Genomic DNA, 20,426 nt, shown 5'->3' on the forward strand with positions numbered 1-20,426 from the left:
TCCAGGACCTCTCATACTGTTTGGTTTTTAAATGAGAATACTGTTACTTCTTTAGTATTAAGATGTTCCCTATTTTGAGAGGATTTTTTTCATTTGTGAGGGGTATGTGCATCTGTCTCCAGTCCTTGCTCTCCTCAAACACACCTGCTGTAAGACCATGCCCCAAGGTCACACTTTAGTAAACAGTAAAGTTTTTTTTTTTTAATTGTGTTTTTTACTTCTGCTTTAAAATCTGTTCTTCAATTTAATTTTCAAGTGAAGACCCATACAGCTAAAATAAGATAAAGGCACAATGTGTAGTGGATTTAGAAGATGGCATGAAACTCATTGAAATATGTACAAGTCGACATTTTCATTCAAGCATGTTAATGTAAAAATTTCTAAAGGGATCACCTGCTTAAAACATCATCTTTAAAACAGTAAGAAATAAATAGCTATTATCTCATGTCTATCTTCTCTAAGAACTTTGTTTAAATGGATGGCTCCATCTCCACTGGAGGAAGGTATACTGTTGTCACCATATCAAGTTTTAACCAGTCATACTTTGAAGAGTTGTCCATTCAGTCCATCTCATTCCTAAGTTCCTCACATTGGTGAGTAGGCTCTGATTAATAAAGTTCACTGTTGTGCGAAAGACATCAGGGAGCAAGGATGGTGTGTGATTGGCCACCTTTTTGGCCAACAGCATGGGTCAACATCAGCTTGGTCTTCTCTTTCTCCATGTGTTTAGGGTAAGCCTTCATGACCTGCTCCAACACAGCAGTGAGATACTTCCTTCTGTCTTCCTCCCACAGGTTCACATTCATAAACTGCATCACCAGGTTATACACTAGTCTTGAGTGGATTCTGTGATCTATCCGGTCCCCTATTTGGGTGAGTTGCCTGGTGAGATCCTGGATGATTTCCTCTCAGAATCTGTCTTCTCGCTGTTCAGGAAGTGGCTGCACCAGTTGCCATTTGTCTGTAGCTCGTCATCGTGGTCCTGCAGGTAAGCTGGCACCGGCTGATATTCATGACCCAACATCTCCAACTCTTTGCAGAGATTATAGTTGGAGCAGTTTTAGGGGAAGAAAAACACCAGCAAGTTTGTGATGAGTTCATCCTGGAGGCCTGAACCATTGCTGACCTTAGAATCTATTGGCGCGGGCAGCCTTTCAGGGCTCTGACTTGCTTCTGGCTTTGCAGGTGTCCTGAGTCAACAGCCTCCAAAGGAGATAAAATTTTAAAAGGCTCCTATGTCCATAATTTATTAGATGTCATACTTTTCCTGCTTGTTGCAGCTATTAAGTTTCTTGGGCATTCCAGACCCAAGTCCCCACCCATCAGCCATGGCAGGAGGCTGAGAGGTGGGTAGCTGGGGGTGTGGTGCTGGGTGCCACAGGTCAGGTGAGCTGGAGGTAAAGTCCCCAAGGCACCAAGAATATACACTTATTAAACTCAACAGTTAAAAATAAAAAGAGGTGACCTTATCGGATAAAATACAACCTAACTGTTTACAACTTAAAATCAGCATATATAAAACATAAGAACACAGAAAGTTTGAATGTGAACTAAGAAAAAAATGAAGTTAATATCATAGCCTAACATATTTTGGGAAAAAATATACATAATTGTAAAAAGCAATGAGCAAATCCACAATTATAATAAAATGCAGTTTAACACAACTCTCATAATGGGGAAAGAGATCAATGGGGAACAATGTGAAGAATAAAGATTTGAACAATCTGATTACAAATTAATCATGGGCATATTTAACCCTATGATCAACAATTAGAAAATACAGTTTTCAAGCATTTGCAGAAAAGACAGTGATACTGTCTATATATTTGACTCAAAAGGAAAACTAATCATATTTCAAAAGAACAACGTTTTATCAAGTTTACCATTAGTTAGAAATCAATATCCAAAAGATAAACAAACAATAATAAAATAAATTAAAAATTTAAAAGCATATTGCTGAATAAGTGTGATGAAATAATAGAAATCAGAAAATATTTAACACTAAGTGTAGTGAAAAGTACAATTATAATACCCTTAAAATGCTAATGGAAAATAAGCTGTATAAATATAAAAATAAAAAGCTGTATAAATATAAGCTTTATAAATATAAAATAAGAAATTAATAACAGAAAACGAAAATGCAAGTGAAGATACTGAAATACAGACACGGATTCCTTAGAAAGCAAAACTAATGAACTAGACCAACCACTCACAAGGCTGATCAAGGAAAACAAAATAAGTTCCAAATAAGCAATATTAAGAATTAAAGGGGGAAGGGATGCCTGGCTGGCTCAGTCCCTGGAGCATGCGACTCTTGATCTCAGGGTCATGAGATCAAACCCTACACTCGGTGTAGAGCTTACTTCAAAAATAATAATCACAAAAAGTTTTAAAAAGAATTAAAAAGGAGACTATAGCAGTAATTTTTTAAAACATATGTAAAAAGAATATATTTTGAATACTTAAACTTGAAAATTTAGAGAAAATAGTCAATAAACAAAAAAATATAGCTTACCAAAATTAACTGAATATGAAATAGAACATATTAATTTACTATAAAGTTTAACAAGATTAAATCAGCCCCTCAAGAGAGGGGGAAGGAGGAAGGAAGGAAGGAAGGAAGGAAGGAAGGAAGGAAGGAAGGAAAGAAAGAAAGAAACAGGGAGGGAGGAAGGAAGGGAGGGAAGAGGGAGAAAGAGTCAAAGAAAATAAAACCCCAGGCATAGATGAGGAAAGAAATAATACCTCACATTTAAATTGTTCCAGGGATTTGAAATAGAGCAAATGCTTTCTAATCAATGCATGAAGCAGTATAAATTTATGTTGTAAAACCTGGTAATTGTAGTAATATAATCCATAATCCATAACATTTTAGCTGGGATCATGGCCAACCAGCTAGAGATTATATATCCCATCATTGGCCATGAAAAGGAAAGAAAAGGATTATCTCACTAGGTTCAGAAAAAAGTACTTGACTGAAGTTATACATTCAGTTATTAAAATTAAAAATATATACAAACAACTTATCAGCAATCAAGAAACAAAGAAAATGTTCTTAAGCTAATAAAGTGTGTCTATCAAAAAGCCTATGGCAACAACATAATGGATATTAAAATGTTAGAAATATTGCTTTAAGAGCGCAAATAAAACAAGATCCAAATATCACAGCATGTGTTAAATATCACAAAAAGGATTCAGTCAGTACAGAAAGATAAGAAAAACAAGCAGCAGTTTAAAGACTGGGATAGCAAATATCCTTAGAAATCAAGAGAAGCTACACATTTTTAGATGTAGTAGGACAGTTAAGTAAGGATTTTAGATCAAAGATTAATAACACAAACCAAAATATATGTTAAAGATAAATCAATATATAAAAATCAGAAATAAATTTAGAAAATGTGCTTTGAAATAAATAAATCTTCTTGATTTCATGTATGAGTGTATAAGAGAAAATAATTCCAATAACAGTTATGATTTTGTGTGGGGCGGGGGGGACATATTCTAAAATTTATATAAAAGATAAAAGACCAAGAATAATCAAAACATTGTTTAAGAAAAGGAACTGCTGTGTGTGGTAGGTGGCTAAACTTGCCTTATAAGGTATCATGTGTTATGAAAAAAAAATAATGAACAGTATAGTATTGATGTAAAGATAAATCAACACACAAATGGAACAGAATAGGAGCCACCATAAAAAATATCTGTGTGGGGTGCCTGGGTGGCTCAGTCAATTATGCATCTGCCTTCGGCTCAGGACATGATCTCGGGGTCCTGGGATTGAGTCCCACATTGGGCTCCTTGCTCAGCGGGGAGCTTGCTTCTCCTTCTGTCTGCTGCCTTCTTGTGTCCTTTCTCTCTAACAAATAAATAAATAAAATCTTTAAAAAATATATCTGTGTGTAGGAAAGTGTCATTTGTGATGAGAGATATAATCAAACATCAGTGGGGAAAGTTGGACTTATTTTTCAAAACAATGCTGGAATGATATATTAAAAATATAAGTGGATTCCTATTTCACATCGTGTACACAATTACATTATGAGGAAAAACAAGGAAGTTAAACATTTAGAAAAAATATATGATACATTTTTAACTTCAATAATGGATGATTTCTTAAAGAATACAAACAAAAAAGTATAAAGCATAAATGAAACTCTATTGACAGTTTTAGCTGTATTTAAATAAAAATTTAAGTGCTCCAAAAGACAACAAAAACAGTAACAAAAACAGTAAAGAAAAAAGTCACATATGTGTGCAGCTAATTGCAAAATATATTACCAAGACAATTAAATATCAATAGCACACAACAAATATATACAACTCAAAAGAGAAAATAGGATTGTCAATACAAGTAAAAAACACCCAATTACACAAATATTATGGAAACATAGAGGAAAGCCACAATGAAAATCGATATTGCATATAGTAAACTGGCAAAAACAAAACAAAACACCAAAAAACCTTTTAAGTTAATTAGAATGTGAGCAAACTGAAAACTTAGCTGCTGATGGTGAGAGTGCAAATGAGCACGATCTCATTTGAAAATCAAGTTGCTGAAAACTTATTAAAGTTGAAGAGTTGCATATGCTTCAGACAAGCCATTCCACTTTAGGTTTATACCCTGGAGAAACACTTGAATATTTTCTCCTACAGATATGTACAAGAATGTTCAAAGCAGCAGTATTTGAAATCTCAGGAATTTAGAAATAACTTAAATGTCTATTTAAGTTAGACAGGAGAATAGATGATAAATTCCAGTAGATGTATACACTGGGGCATTCTACAGCTCTAGAAGTGAATTATACAGAGCTATATGAGTCATAATGATACAATTTCTATAAAAATTAAACAGAAAATGACACCATATATTGCTTTAATTTAATTTGTATACATGTATATATAAAGTATATTCATATACATACATACATAAAGTATAAAGGAGCAAATGAAATTTGTAAACACATTCAAATTCAAAATGATGATTAACTCTAGTTGGGAGGGTGGAGAATATGATCCAAGAGGATTAGGGAAAGGTGCTCTGATAGAAATATTTTATTTCTTAAGCTGCATTATGGGTATATTGCCATTTTGCATACAGTTCTCTCTCTCCCTTTCTCTCCACTTGCTTTTTGAAATCAAGACAAAAATAAATATATTAAGATAATTTGATTTTACAAGAGAATCCGTTTAAAACAAAAAACACTGAAGTTACATTTTCTATGAATTGACAATACTGGATACACCAGTTTTGAGAGTGGAACCCAACCACAGTGAGGTCACTTTTTTGAAGGATCTAATCTTTCTGATTCTCACTCAGATAAATTTTCTCTGACTCAAGAACATGTAAATAATAACACTATAAAGGTACTTGAAGGCACAAAGAGCATGTCATCATGCTGGGAATTCATCTGCCTTTCTGATTAATATTAGATGTGAGCAATTTCAGACTACTGATTAGATTTATCAATAATTAATGCAATGTTATTGTGGATGATTAAGGTTATTTCTTTTAATGGGATTCTCAAATCACTTTTAACACCCTGATATAAATTCTTCATGACATATACCCCTGCATACACTTTAGCAAGCCTACCAGACAAGTTTTATAATAGTGATTCAACCAATCTCAGGGCACCTATGAGGAAGAATTTTGTTTTCAGACTTGTTTAATAAATGCTTATAATAAATGCTGAAAACCTTTAGGGGTAGCAAGATTGCTCTCTATATCTACTCTTAGCAACTTTCTTTTACCATTCTGTGATTTATTTTAACTTATTTCATATTCAGGTATGCTTATTCTGTAATTCTACTCACATGAGAAAATAAAGTTGAAATAACAGCTTCAATATCTATTTGGTATGTCAATGCTATAATATGTCAACTGGTAGTGAGGTTCTTTATGTATTTGGAGACCTTAAAAACAAATTTCTATAAAAATGAAATGTTTATCTTCATAAGAAAAATAGACTATGCTATTATATTAGGATGTGATTTTTCCCCCTTCTGTAATGTTCCCTGGTGTCCCAGAATAGTTACTTTAACTTAGGAAAATTAATATGTGTTTATACTCAAGATTTATCCTGAAAATATATGTTAAGGAAATAGTGAGACAATTTATTCATAGTTCTTGAGCCAAAGAACACAGCTATCATAATATCATATCAGCTATCATGATATAATTTTAGAAGACCTAAGAAACATTTGCTCAGGAATCAAAGTAGGCAAATCACCAAAGAGGAAACATATTGACTCATAAAAATAAATAAAACCATGAAATCTCCCCAGTAATCAAATAAATGCAAAAAATAAATCACCAATGAGATGTCACTTTCTTTTGCAAAACTGTCAAAGATTTGTTAAAAAAAATAATGACACTCAGATTTGGCACAGAATTATTACAATTTCAAAAATTTGAAGAAATGAACATTCCCATAACCAGCTAACAATAAGGTAAATCAGTATCTTTCTAAAGACCACAGAACACTCCACCACAAGACGGTGGAAGATTAGGGGACCTGGTTTCATCTGGTCCCTTGAATTTAGATAGATAGCTATCAAACCATTCTGAACACCCATGATTCAGCCTGAGATGTAAGAAAAAAATATCTGGAATTCTACAAGTAGAAAAGTGACTGCTTTGTGCAAGGTAGGAGGTGCAGAGAAGTGAATCTGAGGGGAGATATTGGAAGATAAACGGATGGGGGAGGGAACCTCCATAAGCCGGCTACCGGAGAGTGATACAGTTCTGGAGGGCAAAATCGGAACCCTTAAAAATCTGCTCCAGTGAGAGACACGCCTATCCAAAAGGGGCTCAAGGGATTAACAGGCAGAATTCTAGGTGGGTCAGTATGGTCTCAGGATCCCAGGAGTCACAGAACTAACTGGGGCGCCTGAGCCAGTCGAGTTCCCTAGCCGTGGAGCAGGGAAATTGGTTACAGCAGTGAGCCCAGAAGGGGGATCTCAGCTCCGGTCATCGTAAACCGCAAGCTGGCTGAATCGGGTGACTACTCTCTGCCAGGCACCCTGCAACAGACTGGAACCTGGGGACAATCTGCCATCCCCAGGGAGGGGTGGAGCAGGTACACACACGATTCCGAGACCACTGTCAGCATCAGGCCCTACAAATGGCAGTAACTTGGGACCCTCTAACCCCCCCACCCCCCACCCCAGGGAGGATTGCTGCGGGCCAACAACACAGGAGTCTACGGAGTTTGGCACACACAAAAGTGAATACCCCTTGTAGGGGATTTACTTGAGGGGGGACTGCGATCTTTCAGCTCTGGGGCTGGAGATTGGGGCACAGCCATTTTTATTTTGATCCTCTAAAGAGGTGTGGAAAGCCTTCAGGGAACAAAAGCCACGCAGAGGACCAGCTTACACTGAGCTCAGCCCCCATGGCAAGGCACGGTGCAACTCCCCCAGCAAAGACACCTAAGAAGCAGCACAGCAGATCCCACCCCCAGAAGACAAACTAGAAGAACAGGTGCACAACAAGTTTATGGATCCCACAAGACTGTAAAAATCCAGTGCCAGGGGAAAATAGTATATAGAACTCGAGGTTTTTTTCTCATTATTCATTTATCTTTCAGTCTAAAATTTTCCATTTCTTTCTTTTTTCCCTTTTCACCTAGTTTCTTATTTTATCAACTCTTTGTTTTTGAGTTGCTTTTTTACTTTTATTTCTTACATCTACATTTTATAGATATATGCTTCATTTTTGGCCTCCTTTCACTCTTTTCAATTCAATTTTATTTTCGTATACCTATAAGTTCTGCTTTCTTTGCAGTTTTGGGAGTTAGTGTCTTCTAACACACAGACCAAAATGCACTCAGGAACAAGTGGATCACACTGTTTTCTCCACCCTGTGAGATTATATTCTCTCTCCTCCCTCTTTTTTTTGTTTTTTTTTTGTTTTGTTTTGTTTTTTGTTTTGTTTTTAAAGATTTTATTTATTTATTTGACAGAGAGAGACAGCCAGCGAGAGAGGGGACACAAGCAGGGGGAGTGGGAGAGGAAGAAGCAGGCTCCCAGCGGAGGAGCCTGATGTGGGGCTTGATCCCAGAACGCTGGGATCACACCCTGAGCTGAAAGCAGATGCTTAACCACTGAGCCACCCAGGCACCCCTTGTTTTTGTTTTTGTTTCATTTTGTTTTGTTTTGTTTGCTTTTCTGTTTTGGTTTCTGACCTTTTTGTATTTGTCTAGTGTGTATTTTTCTTGGGTAATTGTTGATATTTTTGATTCTGCTCACTTGTTCATCCATTTTTCTCTGGGTAAAATGACTAGCAGGAGAAATTCACAACAACAAAAAAAGAACCAGAGGTAATATTCTCTGCCACAGATCTATGGATACAAGTAAGATGCCAGAGTTGGAATTCAGGATAACAATTATAAAGCTAATAGCTGGGCTTGAAAATAGCATACAAGACACTACAGAATCTCTTAGTGCAGAAATGAGATCTAATCAGGCCAAAATTTTAAATGCTATAATTAAGATACAGTCTACATTGGATGATCTAACAGCTAGGGTGAATGAGGCAGAACAGAGAGTAAGTGACCTAGATGCCAGGTTGATGGGAAAGGAAAGAAGTTGAGGAAAAGAGAAAAACAACTAATAGCTCATGAAGAGAGGCTTGGAGAAATCAATGATGCCATGAAATGTACCAACATCAGAATTATTGGGGTGTCTGAGGGTAAAGAGAGAGAGAGGGCCAGAAGGCATAATGGAGCAAATCATAGCTGAGAACTTCCTTAATCTAAAAAAGGAAAAAAGCATTCATATCCAAGAGGTAGAGAGGACCCCTCCCAAAATCAATAAAAATAGATCCACACGCCAACATATAATAGTGAAGCTTCCAAATTTCAGAGAAAATCCTAAAAGCAGCTCAAGACAAGAGGTTCATAACCCACAGAGGTAGAAACATTAGACAGACATCAGACCTATCCACGGAGACCTGGCAGGCCAGAAAGGGCTAGCATGATATATTCAGGGTACTAAATGAGAAGAACATGCAGCCAAGAATACTTTATCCAGCAAAGCTGTCATTCAGAATGGAAGGAGACATAAAGAGCTTCCAGAACACACAGAAACTGAAAGAATATGTGACCACCAAGCCATCCCTGCAAGAAATATTAAGGGGCAACCTGTAAGCAGAGAGAGACCAAGAGTAACATAGATCAGAAATAGACAGAGGCAATCTACAGAAACAGGAACTTTACAGGCAATACAATGGCACTAAATTCATATCTTTCAATAGTTATTCTGAATGTAAATGGGCTAAATGTTCCAATCAAAAGACACAGGGTATCAGACTGGATAAAAAAGCAAGACACAGCTATATGCTGTCTACAGGAGACTCATTTTGGACCTAAAGACACCTCCAGACTGAAACTGAGGGGGTGGAGAACAATGCTAATGGACCGCAAAAGAAAGCTGGAGTAAGCAAGCCTCATATCAGACAAATTAGATTTCAGGGGCACCTGGGTGGCACAGCGGTTAAGCGTCTACCTTCGAGCCCTACATCAGGCTCCTCCGCTATGAGCCTGCTTCTTCCTCTCCCACTCCCCCTGCTTGTGTTCCCTCTCTCGCTGGCTGTCTCTATCTCTGTCGAATAAAATAAAATCTTAAAAAAAAAAAATTAGATTTCAAACCAGAGACTGTAGTAAGAGATGAATAAGGACACTATATCACACTGAAAGTGTCTATCTAATAAGAAGATCTAACAATTCTAAATATTTATGTCCCCAACATGGGAGCGGGCAATTATATAAACCAATTAATAACCAAAATAAAGAAACACATTGATAATTATACATTAATAGTAGGGAAGTTCAACACCCCACTCACAGCAATGGACAGGTAATCTAGGCAGAAGATCAACAAAGAAACAAAGGCTTTGAATGACACACTGAACCAGACGGACTTCACAGATACATACAGAACATTCCATCCTAAAACAACAGAATACTCGTTCTTCTCCAGTGCACATGGAACTTTATCCAGAATAGATCACATACTGGGTCACAAATCAAGTCTCAAATGATATCAAAAGATTGGGATTATTCCCTGCATATTTTCAGACCATAATGCTTTGAAACTTAAAATCAATGACAAGAGGAAATTTGGAAGGAATTCAAACACTGCAAGGTTAAAGAGCATCCTACTAAAGAATGAATGGGCCAACCAGGAAATTAAAGAAGAATTAGAAAAATTTCACATCGCAGCAACTTTTTAGAAGACATGTCTCTAAAGGCAAAGGAAACAAAAGCAAAAATAAACTGTTGGGACTTCATCAAGACAAAAAGCTTCTGCACAGCAAAGGAAACAGTCAATAAAACTAAAAGGCAGGGGCACCTGGGTGGCTCAATCAGTTAAATGTCTGTCTTCAGCTCAGGTCATGATCCCAGGGTCCTAGGATCAAGCCCCACATTGGGCTCCCTGTTCAGTGGGGAGCCTACTTCTCCCTCTCCCTCTGCCTGCAGCTCCTCCCTGCTGTGGTCTCTCTCTCTGTCAAATTAATTAATTAGTTAATTAAATCTTAATAAAAGAACTAAACTAAAAGGCAAATCTACAGAATGGGAGAAGGTATTTGCAAATGACATATCAGATAAACCCTGGTATCTAAGATCTATAAAGAACTTATGAAACTCAACACCTAAGGAACAAAGAATCTAGTCAAGAAATAGGCAAAAGACATGAACAGACACTTCTCCAAAAAAGACATACAAATAGCCAATACACACATGAAAAAATGCTCAACATCACTCAGCATCAGGGAAATATAAATCAAAACCATAATGAGATACCACCATACACCAGTCAAAATGGCTAAAATTAACAAGACAGGAAACAACAAATGTTGGTGAGGATATGGAGAAAGGGGAATGCTCTTACACTGTTGGTGGGAATGTAAGCTGGAACAGCCACTCTGGAAAACAGTATAGAGGTTCCTCAAGAAGTTAAAAATAGAGCTACCCTATGACCAGCAATTGCACTACTGGGTATTTACCCCAATGACACAGATGTAGTGAAACAAAGGGGCATCTACACCCCAATATTCATAGCAGCAATGTCCACAATAGCCAAACTGTGGAAGGAGCTGAATGTCTCTCAACAGATGGATGGATAAAGAAGATGTGGTTTACATACACAATGGAATATTATTCAGCCATCAGAAGGATGAATACTTACCATTTACATCGACATGGATGGAACTAGAGGGGATTATGCTAAGTGAAATAAGTAAAGCAGAGAAAAACATATGGTTTCACTCATATGTGGAATATAAGAAATAGTGCAGAGGATCATAGGGGAAGGGACAGAAAACTGAATGGGCAGAAATCAGAAAGGGACATAAACCATAAGGGACTCAACTCTGGGAAATAAACTGAGGGTTGCGGAAGGGGAGGTGGGTAGGGGGATGAGGCAACTGGGTGACGGACGTTAAGAAGGACACGTGATGTGATGAGCACTGGATGTCATATGCAACTGATGAAACACTGAACACTACATCTGAAGCTTATGATGTACTATACGTTGGCTGATTGAATTAAAAAAAAAGACCACAAAATGTTACAAAATCATTCTGACCTAGCAACAGAATTTCCAAAATAATTAGATTTAACAAATTATCTTAGAAGTAAAAGGGTAAATTTAAAAAAGTTTGGCTATCAAAATATTCATTGCCACATTACTAGTAACAAAATTAGAAAATATTTAACATCTAACAAGAGTTTTTGAATAAACAATGACATATAAAACTAATAACAGGAAGAGTTAATAAGTTAAATGTCAAATTACAAAACAGCATGCATATTGTGGCCACATTTTTATGTTTTAAAAATTTCACACACACACACCCACACACACTCTCTCTCTCTCTCTCTCTCTTTAAAGAAAACACATTATTTTATCAAGTCAAATTAAAGCCAGTTCTAAATCTCAAGCCTCCAGTGGCCTGGGTATCAGTCCTCCAGAGCAACCCCTCCTTGGCTTTAAGTCATGAAAGTATACTCAGCTTACACAGTGCAGAAAGTTTAGAACAGAAGCTGGGGTGACATCAAGAAGATGGCCAAATAAGACATCCCTTGCTCATATTCCCCTCAATAATAACAATTTGGTATCCATCCACAGACAAAAGTGCCTTTGTGAGAGCTGTGGGATTTGGGTAAGAGATAGTGAAATCCTGGTACAGTCCAACACCCAGGAGAGCCATTTTGAGAAGAAAAGCCCGCAGCCAAGCAGCTGATGTGCTGACCTGTGATCCTGTCTATAGATCTGGAAATAGCTCCATATCCCTGAATGCTTAGCTACAGCCATTTTGGCTTTGGTTCCGTCACCAGGTTTATACACCAAGGAACCAGGAGGATTCTAACTCACCTATGCATCAGGTAAGAAGCATACATACCCCGATCCTGACTGTGGACCCTGATAGGAACTGTGAACCAGCTCCAGCCCCTCTTGGCCTTGGTGTCAGAGCCCCTGGACATCACTGATTTAGACAGTCACTCAGGGACCACAGAGCCTTTGCAAAAGTCCAGGAACACAGCAGAGAAGTTCCAACACACTGCTGGAGCGAAAAAAAAAAAAAAATCTGAGATAGTACACACTGGAGAGGGTAAGTGGAACAATTTCACTTTACCAATGTCAGCTCTCCCCCAGGGTGGCACAAGCCAGTGCCAGGGAAGCTCGTCTTGGCCCCTGATTTTTCCCACAGGGGAAAGTGAGAGAAGGTAAGTGAGTGCCCTGCTTCCCTAGCTGCGTGGGATGCTGCCAGACAGGCTCATTTCTCCCTCACTGCACCCAGAGTACAGAGTATCAACTAAATGAAATGGCAACTTACACAATGAAAAAAGTATTTCCAAATCATCTATCAGATAAGAGGTTAATACCAAAGTATATAACAAACTCCATAAAACTCAACAGGAGAAAAGCAAATACAATCTAGTTAAGAAATGGATAGAGCACCTAAATAGACATTTTTCCAAAGAAGACATACAAATGGCCAATGGGTATATGGAAAAATATTCGACGTCACTAATTAGCTGGGAATTGTAAATCAAAACCACAGTCAGATATCACCTCACACCTGTTAGGATAGCTATTACCAAAAAGACAAGAAATAACGAGTATTAGCAAGGATATGGTGAAAAGGGAACACTTGTGCACTGTTGGTGGGGATGTAAACTGGTGCAGCCACTATGGAAAACATTATGGAGGTTCCTCAAAAAAGTAAAAATAGAATTACCATATGATCCATCAATTCCACTTTTGAGTACCTATCGGTACTGAAGAAAAAAAAACCCACTAATTTGGGTTGCCTGGATGACTCAGTTGGTTAAGCATCTGCCTTTGTCTCAGGTCATGATCTCAGGGTCCTGGGATTGAGTCCCAAGTTGGGCTTCCCTGTTCAGTGGGGAGTCTGCTTCTCCCTCTCCCTCTTCTGCTCCCCTTGCTTGTGCTCTCTCTCTCTCTCAAATGAATAAATAAAATCTTAAAAAACACACAAATTTGAAAATATATATGCACCCCTATGTTCATTGCAGCATTATTTAAAAGAGCCAAAATATGGAAGCAACTAAGCGTCCATCAGCAGATAAACGGATAAAGAAAATGTGCTGTGTATATATACACAATGGAATATTATTCAGCCACAAAAAAAAGAATAAAATCTTGCCATTTGTGACAACATGATGAACCCTGAAGGCATTATACTAAGTGAAATAAGTCAGACAGAAAAGAACAAATACTATAATATCATTTATATGTAGAATCTAAAAAAGTTAAACTCATTGAAGCCAGAAGGAAAGGATGACTGCCAGCGCTTGAGGGTAGGGAAAATAGGAAGATGTGTGTCAAAGAGTATAAACTTTCAGTTATAAGATGAGTAAGTTCCTAGGGTTTAATGTACAGCATGGTGACTGTGGTTAATAATACTGTATTATATAATTGAAAATTGTTAAAAGACTAGATTTTAAATGTTTACACCACAAAATAAAAATTGTAATTATGTGAAGTGATAGAAGTGTTAACTAAGCCTATTGTAATCATTTCACAATCCATACATGTATCAAATCATCTCATTGTACATGTTAAATTTACAGTGTTATGTGTCAATTATATCACAAAAATCTGGGAACAAAAAAAATAAGAAATATAACCCATTGCTAATGAAAAACAAGTACCTTTGTTTAAAACTTTGTTAAAACTCCATGGCTTTGCTCTGTACAGGAGTCAGTCCGTTTATGTTCAATCGGATGTTGGTTATCTTAGCTTCTGCAACACTGCAGAACTTATTTGTGATCTGCAAGCATTCTTGTATCAAAGCCAATGAATACTACCTCCTCAAGGGGCTTCATTGTCTCAAACGCCCCCAAACTCTAGGAATTCTCTGTTCTTTTTTGGCATTCTTGAAGGTCACTCCCTCCACCCTCTAGATTTCCCTTCCTTCCTAGGTAAGGCAGTTTGTGTACCTTAGAAGCCCATACTTTAGAATGACAATAACATTTCCTTAGTAATCACCTATGGAAAGGGAACGCGGGACAGGAAGTCTTGGTAATTCTTCAGGTGTTGGATGGGTGAAGACAAAAATTACCTCTCATTTTTTGGTGATCACTTGGAGAAGAAAATAAGAGAAATGAATAAGAAATTATTGATTAATCAATAATTATCATATTATATTAATCAATCATAGATTGATATGTTATGTGCTATAAGTAATTAACGGCACATTCTCTAGAATCAGATTATTTTGTTTTGAACTTCAGCTATGCCACTTACTAGCTGTGTGACCTTGAACAAGATTCTTAATTTATCTGTGCCTCAGTTTACTCATATTTCAAATCAAGACAATATATGTATCTATATTATAGGATAGTTATGAGGATTCTAGAGTTAATACTTTTTTTAGAGAGAGCACAAGCGAGCAGGGGCGGGGAGGGGAGCAGCAGAGAGGGAGAGAGAGAGAGAATTTTGTTTTTTTTAGAAAACAAAACAGTTTTTAATGAGGCTAAAAGAAGTTATTGCATCTCAATTTAGCAAGCATTGCTGTCTACTCTGTGCTGGGGACATAAGCAGGATTGTACGAGAAGTCTGTAGGAACAACTGGTCCAGCTGTGGCTGTGGCCAGCCAGAGTGGACACTGGCCAGGAGCTGGATCCTTGTCTTCAGCTGGATATGAGTCCTGGGTATAACCATGGCAGGCTCCACACCAGGCACTGAGCCAGACATGGGGCTCAATCTCATGACCCTGAGATCATGACCTGAGAAGAAATCAAGAGTGCTTAACCAACTGAGCCACCGAGGTGCCCCAGTAGTTAGTACTTTTAAAGATTTTAGAATAGTGCATGTGGTAAGTACTATGTAAATCTTTATTAATAAAAATAATATGAAGTATTCAAAAACAGCACACCCTTTTCTTTACACCAGCTGCATGGAATACAGGGTAATTTGTCCAGAAGCCCCCAAATTTGGAAGAAGTTCACAAATAGGGAAGGAGGAAAATCAACCCAAAACCGTTAGCTCAATAACTTCTTAATAAATGACAGATAATTAAAGATTTCATGGAACAAACTGAGGAAGATCAATCAAAGTTCAGTTTTGTTTCAAGAATTGTTCACTGTTGAAATTCTCAGAAGGCATGGGGAACCAGAGGATGTGTTAATGATGACACAGGTTGCAAGACCTCAAGACTAAGACTGCAGTTAGCCATTAATTGGTTTAGCCATTAATTGGCTGATTTTTGACCAGGAAGAGGGGAGGACCAGTTTGGGGGCTAAGATCTTCCTAGGGTCAGCTGAAAATTTTCAGTTCTTCAGCAGCTTTTGCCCAAGACAAAAGAAGAGAGAATTCCAAGAAAATTAAATGTTAATAAGGAATTACTTGAGGGCAAATGAGGTGCTTTCTCACATTTAAATCCCTGCCAAAGACAAACTAGTCTAGCTAGCATAGAGGTCACCAGAGGCAGAATATCTGAATGTATAGTTAGACTGTTTACATCACATCCCTGGTGCAGCGAGTTTTGGTAATTAGAAATTTACACACCAGGGATCCTGAAGTAGCACTAGGCAGAAAGGCAACTTACTAACCAGACATTAATACCAGAGACTCTCGTATCCACACAATTAATGTTGGAAATGGGTTTTTGTGGATGAAATTAATGTACATTTGGGTAATACATATCAAAATGAGTTATCAGTGGTGCATAAGCAACAAAAGGTATTCAAGAAACGTGAGTTGAATAAAATATCCAAAAGACACTCCTCTCACACAAATGAAATATAAGAATCTATTAAGTCCAATAGCCCCTAAGTTTAAAGAAAACGATCGAAGCTTAAACCATAAATGATTTAATGTCCTCGGCTACTTTGGAGGATTTGTGGACTCCTGACTCAAGTAGATGTTCAGCTGAATCCTCAAGGTGGAATGCTGTTAGATCTTCTTAACGTGAAGTTAAAGCCAAAGTGTTTGCCAAAGTTGCCAAGGACCAGAAAAAAAATAGAGAGAAAGAGCCAAGACCACATCAAGTTTAGAACAAGTTGTATGACAGAATTTTTTTTCTGCTTTGCAGTGTATATGTGCCATGTGTTTTACATGGAGGACTTTTGTCCCTTACTACTCTTCACTGCAACCTGTGGGGTAGCTGATTTTTTCCAACTAGCACTACTGAACAAAGCAAAACCAACATACTAACAAAAAAATAGGTTAGTATGACCAAATTGGAATAGATTAATTCATATTTCCAATTTTATATCAGTGACAATAAAGCATTGCTTCATACAGTGAACAATTGTAGGTACTCATATGTATTTAAGTTTCATGTCATGCCATTCAATCAGGTATGCTATGTCACCATTTTAATACTACACACACTTAATTTTGGTAATAAGACACATGGAAATCTGACTATCATGATTTTTTTTAATCTGGGGGAGAGAACCAGTTGAGAAAGAAGCATCAGGGAGTTAGTTAGGGAAAAGACTGAGGTTCTGCAAAGGTTAGTGTGTTCTAGTACCATTGTTAGGTAGATGAAAAGTTACTGCTGCTATTAACTGTCGATTGACTGATTTGACACTTATCAGAGAACACTGTGGACAGTTCACTAAGCAATACGCTTTTACAACAGACTTAAATTTGCAACCATCTGTGCTGTTTAGAAACAGATGGTGAAAATTCTGGCCTTTTTTTTTTTTTTTTAAACCTGGAATTAAGGAAGGCAAAAAATACTTATTTCACAAACTGGTACATGCAGTTACATTTAACCTATTTTAGTTTCTATAGGTTCTCAAATAACTGCTTTTATAAATCATTATGTATCTTTAAATATAATCACTTGATTTATTTTGCATTTATGTTTCTTAAATTAGATTCATGTAATAAAAATGAGCAATATATTTATATCTGTAAGTATATAAATAGACTAAAATTACAGCTGTATCAGCATGGTCATTACATTCTGTTAAAATACCGCTCCACTTATCTCTAAATTTGACTTATTCCTATTAAATAGTTTCAACCCTGGCAGGATAAAGAGAGGGGTATTTGGGAATTTTTGCAGTTACAACTTTGGTTTTTATTTCAAACAAGTTGCCTAATTATCTGCTGGATGTTTGAGTCTAAAAATCCCCAAGTACAGATGGTAAAGAGATTCCTTCTGCATTTGCTTATCAACAGTTCTTGCTTTGGCTTGAGAGTGCCTTAGGATTCAGAGAAACCAAAGTGTACTGTAGCTACTTTCTAGAGATGGCTAGTGTCTGACACTTTGTGATAAATTTAAATCTTTACAAAATATGTTGGAGTGGTGGGGATGTTATATGGCACCAGTCTTAACTCAAAAGAATGTCCAGGACCATGCCCCTCCAGATTTTCAGCCAGTGGGAGATGGACGCATGATGAAGGGGGAAGAATGACAAGAAATAATTTCCATTTGAAGATAGAATATTACCCATCTTAATGTGACACATTGAAAAATTCGATGAGCCTTAAGACAATCCCAAATATCCACCCCAACTCTGCTTTACCACACCCAAATTTCCAGTTTATCTGCATAAATTTGAGTCTGGCCTGAGACCAGAAATAAAGATGGGGCCAGCTATGTTGGAAATAGAAGACTTAGTCTGCCGTTGAAACATGGAACAGCCCGAGCCAGCAGTAGAGCTAGGGCCAGCTGGATCCAAAGAAAAACTGGCATGAAGCAGTGGTGGGATGAGTTCCCAAAGCAGAAATGGGGCTAGCCAGAAGGGAGCAGAGCAAGTGGCCACATGGCTGAAAGAGAGCCAGTCTTTCAGGATTCCTATATATCCAAATCAGCCCCATTCCCCAGTGATCTAGATATAAGAAGTTTTGTTTTATTCCTACGTAAAGACATAGTACTTGGTATGAAGCCCAGAGCCAATACAAGGTTTTTGCCAACAACCACGGCCTAATTCAGTCAAAATTCATAGGGGAAAATTGTTAAAATAAAAATTTAAACATAGTTACAATATTGTATTATATTGCAGATACCTGAATTTGGGGGTAATACTATCATACTGAAAATTTGATGACAATACCAAATTGCTATGGTGTGTAGAAAATTCAAATACAGATAACATTAAATGATTCAAATGTAATTGTTATTATATATTACAAGTGTAATTTTTAAAATTCAGTGAAGGTAATGGTGATGCTTTTCATGGAAATATTATTATACTTAATTGTGCCTCTTAACTAATATTAAAACAAGATCCCTTGTTATAATATTACCCATGATCTGAATCTCATAGCCCTCTTGCCTTCTCCTGATTTTGAAGAAATTTCTCCTGCTGATTGGCTTCTTTTCAAAAGCATTTAAACATGTTCAAGTCTCTCTTGTATTGAAGTGAGATATCTTTCTCTGGGCCAGAATGACCAGGCTTTTATACTTCTGGATCTATAGTTTGACGAATGAGGGCCACGCAGTTAGGGGTGTAACTTGCACAACCCCTAAGCTGACAAGGGAGGGCTTTCTGAGGAGAACAATCCCAGCATCACCATCAACATGTCCTTCCTTGAGAGAGACTGGGTGGCATAGCACAGTTCATTCCTTTAGTTGTTTGAATTCACCTCTTCAAACACAATTCTGGAAGCAGCTCCACCGGGATTCTGATGAACCTTTCTTCTTTAGGGGAATCATAGAAAAAGAAAAACCAGTGCCCCACAGTTGCTGCTGGTCTCATCATTTCCTTCATCTACTATCCATCCCACATCCTCAGCAACACCTCTGCTGGTGGCTTACATATAAGTGGCATGACCCAGACTCCCAACTCTGAGACTTCTGATCCCATGATCATCATACTTTGCTTCAGGCCAAGTTTGATGAACTTGTCCATTTACCATCAAAAGAGACCCTTAATTGGATGATCTGGATGACAAACATACCACCCCCTTACCTTATTATGAAACAGTAGCCCCATCACTTCCTAATCAAGATCTGTTACCCCAGCCTGGATAGTGACTCCTCTTCTTGCCTTCTGGTCCCTTGGAACAAGGAGCCTGAAGTCCTCAGACAACAGTTACCACTTAAAATTCAATGTCTGTTTCCTCAACAGAAGGATATCCCATTGAGAACTAAAGTCTTTAAACTAACAGAACCCAAAGTTGCAAGAACCAGAAGTCAAAAATTCTACAAAGGGTCAGCTTTTTGTTATAGTTTTTTTAAAAAACATCAATAGAGCTTAACAATGGCTAATTTTGTTTTCCTCATAGTTGCGAGTTCCTCATGATTTCTCAAATCCTTAATGTACCATACTGGCTAATACATCCCCTTCCATCAGTATATAATCCCAATTTTCTATGCCAGGGTTCACTGCTTCACCTACAACCAATGACAAAATCCTCATTGTTGGCTGGGTAGTGAGTGATGCAGCTTCAAAACTTCATCTTTCTCACCTGCTTTCTCAGACAGGTTGGGCTTCCCTTGGAAGCTTGTTTTAAGATGGAGTTTAGCGTGCAGGCAGTTTATTAAGGAGTGAATGGAAGGAAGTGGGAGGGAGTGGAGGAAAAATCAAGCTGTGAAACTGACCCAACAATAATTTACAGCAACCCCACTGGAAGCTCTGGAGGTAGAATGGTCCTTCAGTTTTCCTCAATTGGACAGAGATGTCCAAAGCTTTATATATCTGCATCAATGAGTCATTGAATGTGGGTCTTCCATAAACGGCCTTGGGCTAGATAGTTTTTGTGCAGCTGAGACCTTGGTATGCTCTGAAGGAGTTGAGACTGAAGGTTGTTTACTGACAACAATCTTAGCACACAGTGTAAAAAACCTTCATTGAAGGAAAATCTAGTAGGTGAATAACTGTGTTTACCACTCACATAATTGTGGAAGGTGCCATCAACTCTGCACTACTCAGGAGCAGGATTGTTAGACATATGACTTAATTTTGATAAATACTGTCAGATTATTTTTG

The 20,426-nt window shown here is 37.5% G+C and overlaps 1 pseudogene; it reads right to left on the minus strand.

The window, feature by feature from the left end:
• Positions 1-529: 529 nt before the first annotated feature.
• LOC148109433 (BH3-interacting domain death agonist pseudogene) overlaps positions 530-20,426 on the minus strand; it is a 195,975-nt pseudogene continuing 176,078 nt past the window's right edge.

Source organism: Ursus americanus, chromosome 9, assembly GCF_024610735.1.
Source record: "Ursus americanus isolate L20-20 chromosome 9, mUrsAme1.1.p, whole genome shotgun sequence".
NCBI classification, from domain to species: domain Eukaryota; kingdom Metazoa; phylum Chordata; class Mammalia; order Carnivora; family Ursidae; genus Ursus; species Ursus americanus.